The sequence below is a fragment of the Poeciliopsis prolifica genome, unplaced genomic scaffold, assembly GCF_027474105.1.
Source record: "Poeciliopsis prolifica strain line A6 unplaced genomic scaffold, Auburn_PproV2 SCAFFOLD011, whole genome shotgun sequence".
Lineage (NCBI taxonomy): Eukaryota > Metazoa > Chordata > Actinopteri > Cyprinodontiformes > Poeciliidae > Poeciliopsis > Poeciliopsis prolifica.
This window is the reverse complement of record NW_026562386.1, coordinates 6807861-6823440: the sequence shown is the minus strand read 5'-3', so window position 1 is coordinate 6823440 and position 15580 is coordinate 6807861.

Genomic DNA, 15580 nt, shown 5'->3' with positions numbered 1-15580 from the left:
AACTGATTGGGACTGAAAGACCCAACAGGGAGGTGAGCTAATCTAAGAAATCCCCAAACATAAACCACATATGCCCAACAGACAGAACCAAAAAAAACAGAACAACGGTCTTGACGTTTTCATTTTAAAAAATATATATTACTCTAAAAGATTGCAGACTTTTTCCTCAGACATTGCTTTTTTGATTAAGAATAATTTTGTCTTATGTTGATATCACTAAACTGAAAGAAAAGCACATTGCATGGGGCCTTAAAGCAAGACTTTCCTTGACCAATTCTGTGACTCTAAAACAGACAAAAATTAAGTTTCGAGATTAGTTTCTCAAGCCTCTTTACTGCTAATTTTACAGGCAAATGACATTGAATATGGTGATTTTCTAAGCCACAGTGGAGACATATTGGCCTAGGCAAGGCTTGTAGGTCCTGTTAATGGCTTGAATATAATATTTTATGTCCCGTTGCTATAGCCACGGTGCTTAACTTGTGATGTAAAAATAGTCCGGCCCATTCATTTTAGTATAAATACCTCACATCATTTCAAGACACAGACTGAGGTGTATATAAAACATGTCTATTTGAATGTGCCCTGGCAAAGGAAAAGGTATTGCTACTTTAAACATAATGATGGGCCAGGTCGTTTGGCTGAGAATAATGGTGGTTTCGCTTTAAAGCATATCACTCTCATTAGGTTTTTACACACTAGTCGTACGTAACTAAAGATGCACTTGTGTGGACACAGACACTAAACACGCAGACAGACACACGCCTGCACACCCACTTTGCACCCACACACGCAAACACGCGCATACTCATATCCACCTCTAAAGCCGTTAAGGCCCTTCGAAAAGAGGCCTCATTTGAGAGAAGCAATAAAATTTTTAATCATTTTATTACCAAAAGAGTATTTAACAAGTGGATAATGAAACGCCAAAGGCAGGTTAGCTGAGTTTAACCTTCATAGAGGAAGCCATGTATCACATGCTGCCCCCCAGGCATGTTGGGACAGAAATGTCATCCTCCATTATCCACCATACCTGAAGTGTGGCGTTGTTCGGTTGGCAGGCAGGCAGGCAAGCGTCTCGCTCTGCAAGGCCAGGCTGACGGGAAATTAGGGGGGAATTCAATTAATGGACGTTTTTTACGCGCCACGGAGAGGGCACCGCTGCACAGACACCTCAACGTGTGATGCACACTCTGGGTAACGAATGTAACACACACATACCTCAAAGCATATCCTCCACATCTCACACTGTGCAGGGTTGCTGATGGGACAGGAGATCAGGGGGAACACATGTTCTTTCCCCTGTTAACAGCCATTGTCTTGCTTTCAACTTTCTCCTCAGCTTTTTTTTTTCCCCCCTTCCCTGTTCCAGTGGACAGCCAGCTTTGTCAAGTTCTCTGCTCTAAATAATTCTCCCTGATATGATAGTGGAACAGGGTTGCTCTGCTTTCATCCTCAGTTGGTCAATTAAGGAGAAAATGAGACAGAAAGGAGTGCTCTGAGTGTACACCATGAAAGAACCGTACCCAACCGCCTGCTTTCCAATTGCTCATTTAATATACTTTCAAATTGCTATGCAGTGTACTGCAAATGGGAGTGTTGTGCATGTAATAGAAAGTGAGAATACCAAAGTAAAAGAAAACAAAAAAAAGCCTGGGGGCTGGACATCATATAGTCTAGAGAATGTAATAAAAGTGGTTTCATAGAAAAGCAATCAGCAAGTTTTCAACAGATGAGAATTACACCTGCCACCCCTGGCAGCACCAAAAACAGGTCCATACATTATATCCTGTAATTCCTTTGTCACAGACAGCAATAATTTATGCCTGATAACAAAAAAATACTTTATTTTCAATAACAAGGTTCTGTGGTACTTAGAGGGACTGGCCCCCAAAGTTAATTGAAAAGTGTCCTGGCTCTCATTTGCATAAGAAACACATTTAAAGGTGAAAAATTATAAATAAATACACGACCACCTGTGAAATATGGCTTTTGGCCTGCTGGTCATTTATAACTTTGCCTTTAATTACGTGACAGGCTGGGCTTCTGTAGCTGTAATGAGAGGCTGGAGTGATGGAGAGGAGTGTGTGAAAGACAGAGGGCTATAGGTCATTCACTGTATGATCAGACACACATGCCTGCAGATGCTTCCTGATAGACAGACACAGGCAGCATAGTGTTATATATGTATGAACACCCACACCTGCCCTGTGTGCATCTAAGTGCACATATACAGAAGGTGACTTTGCATGCACATGGTCACTTTTGTGAAAAGCAATTCTGCTTATGCCTGACTTTTTGTTTTAAGCTCGCTGACAGGTCACATAGTCATTTTAAATACCATTCAATTTAAATACCTTAAATTGTATTTAAGAAGAGTCCTGAATGTTATAATTATAAGAGGGACAGATGATGAACCAAATCAATAAACCATACAATTGAAAATAAAATAAGGTGTTGCAGCTCTTCATTTCCTCTTCCTACAAACTTGTTAACTTGTGCTAGATGTTGGCGACCATGCTGGGCTCGTGAGTAATCACCGGTGCGGTTTTTTGTTCACGACGTGTTCCCAAATATTCTCTATCACATGTCCCATTTGACTTAAATCCGTTCAAAACAAATATTTATTTTACTGCACATATTTTTGTATGCTTAGGTTCATGAGCTCCAAATTGCACCTGCTAAATGTTATTATTGAAAAGTGTCAGATTCAGGCCATGTAGTACCAGTAATCATACCACAGTTAGATATGTGTGGTATTGAATTGCCAAATGCATATAATCAGGCTTAGAAACAAGCAAGTGTAGCAGAACTGGGGACTGGCATACCTTAACAAAAGATGGGATGGTAGATATGCAGAATGTTGCACCTCTGGCCACTTTTCTCCTTTTTTCACCCACCCTTCTTACTTTTCTTTTATGCAAAAAGAAAACAGCTTGCATTGCCCTGCAGGTACTACCAGAGTGCTGCGCTGTGCTGTGCTCACTTTCACCTTTCTGTGCGGTCACATCCCAGTAGAACTTGAGTTGCAGCAGCCACGCTTGCAGGGCTGGTCTTTCTCTGCGTCCACATCGACACGCTTAAAAAAAAAAAAAAAAAACTCTCTTCTGTCTCAGTGGAGAAAGAAGGACGAAAAAGGAGGGACATGGAGAATAAGGGAGGTAGACTGTAGGCATGGTCCATTCCAGCCCTGATAGTCCTATAATAAGCAAGAGAAGGCCATATTTCACCATTCCACCCTCCAGAAATATTACAAGATAGACAAGCAAGTAGGGGCTAATCCCCGGGATGAAATTAGCAGTGGAGGGGTTAGTGGCAGGATGGAGATATAATAGAATGGGAGGGTGTGGTGGAGGGGGGAGGGACCTGGGATGGGTAACTGAGCCCTGCTAGAGGCAACTCGTCCACAGGGATAATTACAAGATGCTCCTGGGGTTTGTCTGTGTGTCTGTCGGCAGTGCTGGGCCGGCCTTCATTTTTGATGGCTCAATTTTCAACAAGGGGAACTGGTTCTCTCTGTCTGTGTGTGTATGTGTGTGTGTTGCCCTTTCTTTCGGTGTCTCCAGTGCTTTAGATACATAGTAAAAGCTATTAAAATTGAAATTGTTCTAGGGGCAGTGAGCGAATGAAGGAGCGAGGTGACACGCTCAACCCCCCTGACAGACTGTTTAATAATGGCTGTACAGTACTGTGTGTGCATGTGTGTTAAGGGGGAAAGTAAGGCCTTGTGCAAAGATTTATTTTTCTTCTAACAATAATTTGCAGTGACCATCTGAAATCTGTTCCTCATATTATTTTATAGACTTCTGCTCTTTCAAATACATTTTCGGCTTTTTTAAAAATGATTATTTTAAAGGCATAATAGACTCCGTAAACTTTAAATGCACTGCAGAGAAAAAAGGACATTCAATTTGGATGTATTTTTCTGAAAATATCAAATGCTGTGTATCTGCTCCTTTCTTCTGTTTTACCAGAAAATGGCAACCAAAAGTGACAACAGATTTGATTCTCTGGCTATTTAAGACCTCCTTTAACGATTCTCCCCTCCCTCCTCCGTTCTGGTCAGTGGTGAAAGCTGTGAGGTGACCATGGCAGCAGAAATCTTTGACCAGTACACTGACCCCTCTCCAGGGAAACAATGACTTTGAAAGTGCTGGACCCCACGCACATGCACACGCGCACAAAATGAAGGATGGAAAGGGCCAACTCGTTTATCACTTTAGCAAATATAACAAGCTATTATAGGAGCACACAAAAGAAAAGATAAAAGCAGTTGCACTTAGGCCAATAGCTCCATTCACTCATGCACATTTACCACCACAGAGCAGCATGTACATCAAATATCTACACAGTGACAAAGGAAAATTTTTCAGCTTTTAAAGGGTTTTTCAATTTCAAAGTTCACACTCCAATCTAATTTTTCCGTTTTAACATCATGAGTGCCAACCACTGTTTACAGATCAATCAATATTTTTATTTTCCTTATAACCTAATTTACTAGCATATTTATTAGAAACCTTTTTGTAATCGATATGTAAGAGGTTTCCTGTTTCATGCAAACATTTATATTGGAGTCAAACATGTTGACGGCAATCAAGAAACACAGAATTACACAGTGAATAAGCCCCTTGAGCATGTTGTTGTCTAAAAATGTTTGTCTCATGTGAGGGGGAAATGCTTTAGGAGAACATAGACAAGAAAAGCAACCGAGATTGCAGGTGAGACCTGTAGATGGAGCTCTATACCAGGAAATCGTCCTGAGTTGTGCCGGAATGTTGAACCTGGCTAAGAGCAGCGATGCACATGTGTCTGAGTGTGTGTAGGTGCGCCTGTGTGAGAGGCAGAAAGAGAAAAATAGATCAGGAAAGATGTGTGTAAGAAAGAGCAGAGAGGAAGGTTTACAGTACCTGACGTTACAGAATAGTCTAATGACCGTCCTTCTTTGTCTTTGAGCTGGGGAGACAGAGTCATCCAGCACATTCAGCACCAGAATAGCCACAGAACAACAAAGCATAAAGTGAAGTTATAAACAAGAGGGAGCACACTAGATCACAAAGAGAGATGGGCCCTGTGCGACATTTTGCTTCTGATAAATGCAGCCTCTCACATAATTCACAAATTCGCCCAAATGCTCTGCCTGCAGCCTCCAGAAGATTTAAAAGTTCTTATTTCAGCACGCCAAAACTTTTATCTAAATGGGACGAGCTCAACAGAACACTGCAATGCACCCAAAATATCCGTATGCTACACATTTAAAAATGTAAAACATGCACAAAACATACAGATATTTCAGAAGGTTAAATGGATATCAGCTGATTTTCATTTGAATCATCTTCAAGTGTAAAAAAATAAATTTTTAAAATGTGGCAACAATAACAAGCACATATATATAAATATAATGACTAAATCACTTTCATGGACAAAGTTGATAAACAAATTCTTTGACTGTACCACACTTGAAGTCTTACGCCGCATTTCATTTTTCACAATTAATTTAATAGAAAGCAAGTTAGGTAGCAATCATAATTTTTTTTTTTAATCGCAAAGCACAAAAGTATGTCAGAATTACTGATTTAAAAACTACACTTGAAATTAATATATTTTATATGATTGTATGGTGTTAACATTGACTGAGTAGGAGTCCAATTTAAGAATGGAAAAGCAGATGTGACCGAGTGACACATTCACAACCCCTGCTTTGCAGTTTTGTTCACACAATTAAAACCTTCACTGTAAAATTTGAATATATATAGCTTTTATATTCAAAATAAACAATCTTACTCTGTATATTTGTAATTTGGCTCATAATCCTCGCACAGAAAAATGAGGATAAAAATCTGTTTAAAATTAGAAGGTTGAAATAAAACCAAAATGTGAAAAACTAAGAATTTGGTTTTTGAAAAAAGATTTACACTGGCAAGAAATGTTGAGGATCTTTTTTTATTTTTTCTTTAAACATTTATTTACTGATTACAGCTGCAGGTCATTTTTGGAGCATGACCTTCAGAGAGTACAGTTGAGTTGCAGATGCACAAAACTTGCTGTCCTGAGAATGACTCAGCCTTCCTGTTCTGGAACTCTGTGTCATTATTTCATTTCACTCGTTTAGTGTTTGCGATATTTGAAGCAGCTAATATACACAGAGACACAGATGAGGCTGCTTTTCAATTTGTCCTGCACGATTCCACACATCCTGTGAACTAAAGACAAACAATGAAAATATTCTGGTGTATGTTTCAATGTCATTTATCTTTCTCTAAAATACTATTTACATTTCTCTGATACTTTTATATGGCAACAACAAAACAACATTTTTATTCTTTAAAGTGTACAGAAAATAAATGCTAGTGTTTATTCTTAAAATAATTCATAGAAATTTTACATTTTAATCTTTCTTTCCTGTACAGGAACTTGCTTCAATTGGTGCCGTCTGTGAGGTTAAAGGTAGAGATTAACTATGAAATGAGCCTCATGGGAGCCACACAGGTTTCAGGATCTTGCTCAAGCACACTACAGCTAAAGAAACAGTTCACAATAATATAAAGACAAAATGTCTCTACACACTTTAGAGACAGAAAACAGAAAATGGTCTTATTGTTAAACATGTTCAATATATATTAAATATGTTTGCTTTCTTCAGCTGTTTTTCTTTAAAAAGCTTCCAAAATTTTTCCCAAAAAATCTTTGAAAGGCTCGAACCAATCGTTTAAACATTTAACCTTTATTCGAGGATTAATAAAAACAAGATGTTTATGAAAGTAGAAAAAAAGATGTTCTTTTTTAAAAATAATGTCAAGTCAGATAACTTTGTTTATGCTCTTGTCAGCAATAATTATAATTTCCTTTATTTTGCATGCAATTAAGAGAGGCTTAGACTTAACCATCATCACCTCTGTACACCCTGAAGGAGTCTCGCACATGCAGTATATGGACACACACGCACGCACACACACACACACACACACTGGTGGCTCTTTAGCACTCACCGCTTCACTGTTCTGCATGTTCATCTCAGCACAGGATGAAAATAAAGACATCGCCCTTGTCAAAGACATCCCAATGTCAGCAGTCTGTTTTTCATATTTCTTTAAGGAGTTCTGACTATGTTCCTCATCATTCCATGATAGTAAATAGAGGAACAAAGAAAGACTTCACATTGCATTTTAAAACAAACTTCTTCTTGTCAAAGTACACCAAGAGTTCTTTTAAAAATCATTTTATAATAATAAAATGCAATTATATCACATTATATATCTGTTAAATGATACTTGCAATTATGAGATTTAGTATTATTATTAGGTGTGTAATAAATTTTAGAAAGCACATAAAAAAAATTTAAGGACAAAAAAAGCCAAAACTAAAAAATATTTAATTTGATAAAAATTTGAAGTTATAGTGAAAAGATTGTATTACTTATTTGCAGCTTTTTCTAGTTCGTCATATTTATTTCCTATTTAATTATCATATGTACTTATTCAGCTGAATATATTCTTTTAAAATCCTCAGAAGGAGTCGCTGAAGTCAGGACATTGAGCCAGAAAGGAGATCAATGTCTTGACTTCGTTGTGTGCGTAATTGTTCCTAAGAGCTACAACTAATGAACTGACCAGCCTTGGGGAGGCATATATAAACCCATTATCTTTAATAAAGTCTGAAGGTATAAAATGGCTCTCTGAGGTATTTTACTGTACACTGTTCTTCTTCCAGTCTGTTAATACCTACTTCTCTTTCAAGTTCTCTGCATGATCTTTTGTTGCATTCTGGAACGTGTGTACAACTCTTTTTTAACCAAAAAATTTGCTTACAATTGCAAGATGATTGGACAACAAGATACAGAGCCAGATCCAAATTCAGGAAGAAAGCAAAAGATAAAAAAAAAAAAAGGCAAAGAGGTGAGGTGCAGTTAGTCGAGTATCTGTGTGTGTGAGCTCAGCCTAATCCTTTATTCAATTCTCAGCCTTTAAACATGACGAATTACATTCCTGTCCTCGGCTAATGCTTTTAACACATCCCTCTAAAAGGCCTTAATCAGGGGGAAAAGGCCTCAGTGGTGCTTCCTGCGCACTAACATGCAAAAACACGCATGCACATTTCAGCAAATACACCCACAGCCAAGCAAAAAAATGCTAATACATAATTTACTAATTTCATACACACACACAAATCTGCAAACACAGATACACACTTATACTCACGCAGACACATACACACAGGCTGATTAGCCTAGTCGTGGTGCTATCCACCCTGGATAAGTCACCAGGTGGATAATGTGCTGCTTTAGCGCCTTAATTACGCCATAATCTGTTCAGTGCCTCACCCCCCTGCACAGAAGGACAGAGAGAGAGTGGGGGGAGGAGGGCAGGCGAAGGTAGACGGGACAAGAGAAGAGCAAGTGGAGGGAGGGAGCGGAGGTAGAGAAAGCGAGGAGAAAGAGCCCCGAGGCACTGTGCTTCTTAACCCGTACCTTTTCCCCCTGATCTCATCTCTCATGTCTCTCTGGTCTTTTTGTGTTTTGCTTGCTTCCTTCCTTCCCTTCTCTTTCCTCCTCTGTGCTTACTTGCCTCCTGAATTCCTCGATACACCTCCCACGGCCCACCCATTTTACCACCCCCTACACTTCAGCCCTCAGAGTTAGTCTTTGTGGCCGGCCCTTTTGTGTTTGGCTTTTCTGTGCCCCGGTAGACCTCCTTTCTTTTACCCTCCTGCTGCCTTTCCTTTCGCCCTCACACTCCTGAACCACCCACCAACCTCCTGTCGTCTGGCCACTCTCCCTCCATGCACCTCACTCTGGAAGTTGGTGTGTTTCTGTATCTGAAGCCCTGCTGTACCCTGTACCTGTCACTGTGCACAGCTCTTTGACAAATCACGTGAAGGGCAGACTGAGTTTTGTAGGACGAGACAAAGCTTAAACATATGGCTACAGTGTCCCCAGGTGATCTGCAGTGTGCTGTAGGAAGTCCCTGGGAGTCCTTCTATATAACATTAGCTACCAGGTTAGCCCCTTTCTGTGTGTCTTAATGCTGCTGAATATTTGTCTGTCCACACAGTTCTGACTAAAGGTCTGTTGGAGATTTATGGACGCTATTTCTCACTATAACTTTACACATGTTTAAATGTATTCCATAGTAATATATCTTAAAATGGGACAACTTACTCATAACAAGTAATGCATTGAACAATGTTTATTTTTAGCAGAGAAAGTTTGAAAATGGTAAACATGATTCTGAGAATGATTGTTTTGTCTGAGTTGTATCCAAGTAAGGCTGATGACTATTTGGACAATATGTCCTCCTGTACCTCCTGGATCTTCTGGTCAATTTGTCTTTTAATTAATAACATGTATGTCATTTTTATCTGTTTTATGTTCTGTAAATACATGTTTGTTATAGTGATGCAAAACACCCAATCCAGCAGCATCATTCTTCTTTCTTGCTGTTGATTGGCTGTACCATTATTCTGTATGTAGCTGTGCATGATTACTCTCATATGCTTTCTGAGTGATCCACCAAGTAAAAGTATTGCATACTCTTTGGCAGGGTCTCCTCACCTGTGCCTTTGACTTGCTGATAAGCTCATAAAAATGCATTAGTGTTTTAGTATGCCTAAAATAGATGGCAAAGGAACACAAAACCCCCATTTCTATATATGAAAACAAAACAGATTTTTTAGACCACCTCCTCTGACTGCAGATGTACTTCCTATGGTAGTATATTGCAGTGGAATGGCCAAGAAAGCAGAGAAGTCTATGAGCTCAGTACTAAACATAGAGCACTGAAATTGTAGAAAATTTCCACAATACATGGTGTCATTACAAAATTACAAATTCAAGCAAAATAAACTTTTCCTTTCCCCCCCTTTTACATTTTTAAACAGAACTCATAAAAGCAATACTTACATTTGATAATGTAGACATGTTTCCAGTTATAACATAAGTTGTTTACTGTATCTTCACTTGCCTTCCAAATGGCACAAAAGGTTCTGCAGATTTAAAATAACAGAAAAATTAAAGGGTAAAAACAGGAAGTCTCACTTTGTACTTTTGGTTAAAATAAGTGGGACCTTCATTCAGTGAAGCTACTTAGTGAACAGTCTATCCAGAAATTTTACTCAAGTGAAAGTAAAATGTACAGTGCTGTAAAACTACTTAAACAAGTACTTTTTTTTTTTCACAAAAAGTTAATCAAGAAAATGTAACTGAGTAGATGTAGCTAGTTACTCCTCACCTCTGGTTCCAACAAAAAACCAAAAAAAACAACCAAAAACAATTTTGTTCTGGATGTCTATATCAGTCCATTACTTCGGTTGTAACTGCTCACATATACAACAATGAAGGTCTGTCTTTATGCGTCATATTGGACCCGTGGTTGGTAAGTGTCCAGCCCTTGAATTCAGGATAATATGTTTATGGGTGTACTCTGTCTCTTGTGCTGTAATGTGTCAAAGCTGGTCAACAAAAAGGAAGAATTTGTTTCAAAACATCTAAAGAATTAGAGTAGCAGGACTGTCTGTTTTTGACCTAGTCAAAGTATTTGGTTACTGATGTGAATACAAACACATACAGCCTCACAATAAAGCAAGTACCATCAGTTTTTTCTGCTAATGAAGATAAAGTGAGATATAAATTCTCACTATGCTCGGTGCCAATTAAGTGCCCCATTTAATGCTAATTAGACACTAAACCTCAATTTGTGTCATTTTATATTTTCTTTTTAGTTTTTCTTTCAACAAGGGACAGGTTCTGGCTTTTATATGATCAACAATGACACAAAATAAGGTTTAAGGTGAATCTAAAAACACAAGCTCACTGGTTTAGAGGGCTTCATTTGAACAGTGCATGCTGTACATACTGTGACAATCTATCAAATAACTAAAAACATAGACTTTTTTTTTCTCGGCTAGCCATTACTCAATAATGAGTGTTTAGGGATGTGGGTGGAAGGTCTTTAATAGATTGCCAGCTTTTTTTAGACTGTTCATTAACTTAGTTAAACAAAGAAAGCACAAGGTAGATTTAAATAGTCAAACTTTTTTCTGAAAGTCATGAAGTACCACTTCGAAAAGACGTGCATGTCTGTTCTAAAAGCTTCTATATAGTATTGTATTTATAGAACTAATTAATGTCATGTTAAAAAGAACTGAATCATACAAAAAGAAAAGAAAATGATAAAATACACGCGCCAATAGAAACTGTACGGGGAGTAGAGAAAGGAAGACAATGTCCTACAACATTCGGATGTTCTTTCCTTTTTAAACTTTAGTTGTATTTGCTGGTGTGCAGAATAATTTTGGGCTATGCTCATCTCCAGGGCAATGGCCTCTGGGGCAAACAGACCCCCATGGGGAACAGGTGTCAGGCAGGTGTGTTCAGTATGTGTGTGTGTGTGTGTCAGTGAGTAATGGCGCTATCAACTGGCCTACACGATCCATCATGCATGTCCCTGCCCCAGCACCTTTAAGGCCACAGCACAAATGCACAGACTCACATTTAAATTAGCCCATCTGCACACACAGTTGCATGCACACATAAATGCACGTCCACAAGGCACAGACACATTTAACAAACCAATCAGAAGTTGCCGTTCTCCCCTTTACGGACAAAGACGCGCAAACAGGGTACAAAATGCTGAACTCATTCTGTCACAGTTGTGCTGTTACATAAGACACAAAGTTTAATAAATCTTTGAAGAGTATTTTGTTTTTTTGATGGCTTTCAGTGGCTTACTGTAATGGACTGGAAAAGTCTTTGTGAGAAAATGTCAAACGTTAAAACCTTGAACAGATTTTACAAGTCTCCTGAACTAAAACTCTGATAATATCAATAAATTCTGCTGAATTGTTGCAATAGTCGAAAAATTTAGACTACTGTGAACTAAAACTTGAACCTCCACCACACATTACATCATTATCAACGACTTCCCGCAGTTTTTGCTTTGTTCTTTGATAATTTGTCTTTTACTTTTTGTCCTCTCGCCTTTGTTGCTGTTTTAATCTCGCACATTCATCTGTTGCCTTGTTGCAGAAAATCTCCTAAAGTCTGAACTCATTGCTCCACTCAATTATTACAGTCCTCAACAGGGGAGGATGGTGCTATAATTAACAAAACTATAAAAGTGAATTAATAAACATTAAAATGCAAAATAGCAGAATCAGAAAATGACCGGTGCTATCTATTAAAAAGAAGCAACTCCCTTGCTTTTTTAAGTCTTAATTAGCAATCAGTTCATTAATGGGTTGAGTGTGTTTTAGCAGGAGGGTGCAGGGGAGGTTACAAAGGGACTTTGATAGATTGAGGGCGCTCACTAAAGCCCAAGTCAATAAAATATGTACTTTGAAATGTCTGCTTTATTTTCATACAAACTACTTATAGTAGTATCTGATTTGCATTTAACCAATATAATGCTTTAAGTATATTATCATCTATAATTTAATAATATTATAATCCAAAGAACGGTAACACTATTGGTAAAAAAGGTTAATGTCAGATATTTTCATTGTGTTGTAGTAATGGCACACACTTAAATGATGCACAAAAATGAGCACAATTAATATTTTTGGGTAATCATGATAAAAACCATGAATAAGCCTATTCATCCATCCATACTTGACCAAGTTGAACACATTCAACACGTCAACAAATAATCCCTTAACTTGTATCTAATTTTACATTTTCATTGCGTGGATAATAGTTTTTTGTAAAAATGATTACACCTCTCAGACATTTTTTATGATACAACCACAACCTTTAGTGTATTTCAATTTTAAGTAGAACAGATCAACCCAAAGCAGTGCATAATTGTGAAGCTAAAGATGAGGTTTACATAGTTTTCATTTTAAAAATAGAAATGTGAAAAATTCAAATTAATTTTTATTCATCCTGTTGACTCTAATATAGAACTGCATTTGTTGTTTTTTTGTTGTTTTCCTTGACCAACTCAGTGAGAGAAAATGCAAAACTCAAATTCAAATCAATCTTGCCATAGATTATCAACAGAATTAAGGTCTGATCTTTGACTTTGCCTCTCTAACACTTGTAACTAAACCTCTCCATTCCACTTGTAAATGAATGTCTGCCTACATGCCAGCTTTTGGAAATCTATGAAAAGTTTTTCTTTTAAAACTTCCACATTACTAAACTCGACAAGGTTTAAACTATATAATTTTTTATTTTATTTTAGTTGAATCAGAGTATAACTGAAAAATCAAGGACCTTAAACCACTGAGACATCAGGCTGCCCTGGAAAAGCTATATTTAACAGTAGATTTTCTACCGGTCATCAAAGACCTACCCTTTTCCACCTATAACTCTCGGATGAATACACACACGTGGTCACACTATTCCACACATTTCTACACCTATACATACACAAATTAATACATATATAAAACCCAGCTCGATTTATAATAGTTGGCATGACCCCGCGACCCCTCTCAGGGAGGAACTAAGAGAGTTCAAATCGTGGCCTAATTACACACCGCTCCGCTTCATTCCCTCCGCCTTGCGCTCTCAGAAAGTAGAGCGCGCGGCTGCGGTACACACATAAGCAGTAACACACACTCATGTTCTGCTTCGAGAACAGACGACCCGTTTCAGACTGAGCTCTCCCACTTCCATCACGCATATACATAGTCAGGCATATTAGTTAACAACTGTTCTTTTAGCAAAATGTCATCCAATGTCTTCAGATGTGTTACTGTTTGCTATCTTGGGTCAAGATGTATTTTAATTCAAATGAGGCGCAAACATGTTCTAGACTTGTGAACTCATAAAAACCTCGTCATTTGAAATTTTCCATTAACACATGACGTAATGTTTGGGAAAACTATTGATACCAACTCAAAATTTTTTGTTCATCCTAGAAGATAATTATGTACAAGGAGTACACATTTAAACCGAATAATTGATTGATTTTATTGAAAAAGACAACCTGAACATTTTTATACACTTCTGAAAAATATTTGTAAATTTCTTATCTACATTACAGCAACCAAACCCCTTTCTTTTATGTTTTTGTTTAGATTTTGGCCGATTTTCCTCCCTTCCACAACCTGAAACTGGCAGGATCACTCCAAAATGTTACCATTACTTTCAGTCAGAGGAAAAAGATTGTCATTTCTAAATTTTCCAGGGATATGAATAATTTTGTGTTAGGGTTAACACCTGTTAAACATACATTAACAAAGACAGAAAAGACAAAAGAGTTAGATTCTTTTTCACTCGCGAGGAGAACGGACAGAGATGTGCTTCAGTTACAATCTCCTACCGCTCTGAAGCACATTTTGTCTGCTCCTCTATTTTATTGTTTCTAGGATCCCTAATCACAAGGACGCTGTAGCTCTAAAGGGAGGGGGCAAACAGCTACAGCGTCAAATGTTATTCACTAACTAACACACAATCATTCTGTACTAGATAATGTCCTTCCAGGCACAAAGATTAATAAAAATATGTAGTGATCTTAGCAATGATGGTTTTATTGGAGGCCAGCAACTCAACCGAAGCAGAGCTCTTCACCAAGAGGTAAACCTGCAGGAAGATTTTGTTTCTGCTCTCTGTCAGTGAGGCCCTGAGAAAAGAATCAGAGTAAATCAACAATACAAGAAACATTCTTAATTCTATAATGAGATTAACTTTAAGGAAAGCATCAATTAAAGATACATTATAAAGATCAATGAGAATAACAAATAATTGATTAATAATATCACAATTTCTCCAACATTTCCCCCCTGTTTATCAAATATTTGTTCTAATTCTCATATCCTTCCTAAACAGCCACTTCAAACAATTTTCAACTAGGAGTTCATTTTTAAGAAAGCAAACATGTTTACACTCAAGGTTTATACTCAGTCCAAAACTTACAATCAGGAAACACATCAAAAGAGTCCTCATCAGAGCTTTCTCTGTCTCAGGATCTTTTACTAGTAAAGGATACATCGGCATCATCTGGTTCCCCATGGGCTAAATTGCTGTAGTGATGAGACTATTAAACAAAGAACGCAGGCAAGGAATACAACAGCATCCACACAAGGTTAGAATGGCAGCAAAGACTGCCATCGACACTAAAGCAGAGGACACAAGGGTTCGGTACTTTCCAAAAACATTCATCCAGTCGCCCACCTGGAAGTATTCACTCCAGAGAACTCCTTCAGCTTACCATTAAGGGTACGGAGCCCTCAATGGCCTTCGTCAGGCTGCCATCAGCCGCTGTGTTGTTGGGTAGAAAAGTGCAGCATCTTTAACCAAAGATTGCACACACTCCCCCTCGTTCAGCCAGCACCATGTCAAGTGCAATGCGGTTCTGGAAAGCCATCAGTGATGTAGCGGCCAGCTGCTCATGCACCGCCTCGAAGCCTGCCTGTGTCCAGTTGCCCAGTTTTTGTACATTGTAATGGATGTAGTTGATTCTGTCAACGTTTTTGTTTAATGTGCACCACCAACAAATTGTGGACTCAAATCCTGCTGCAATTTGGTCGGCCAATTTATACTCATCTGGTACACCACGGGGAACACCAATGGCATCGATGTATGTAGGATCATTGTTCCTCCAGGTCAGGTCTCGCTTCTGCAACTGACGTCACTGCTGAG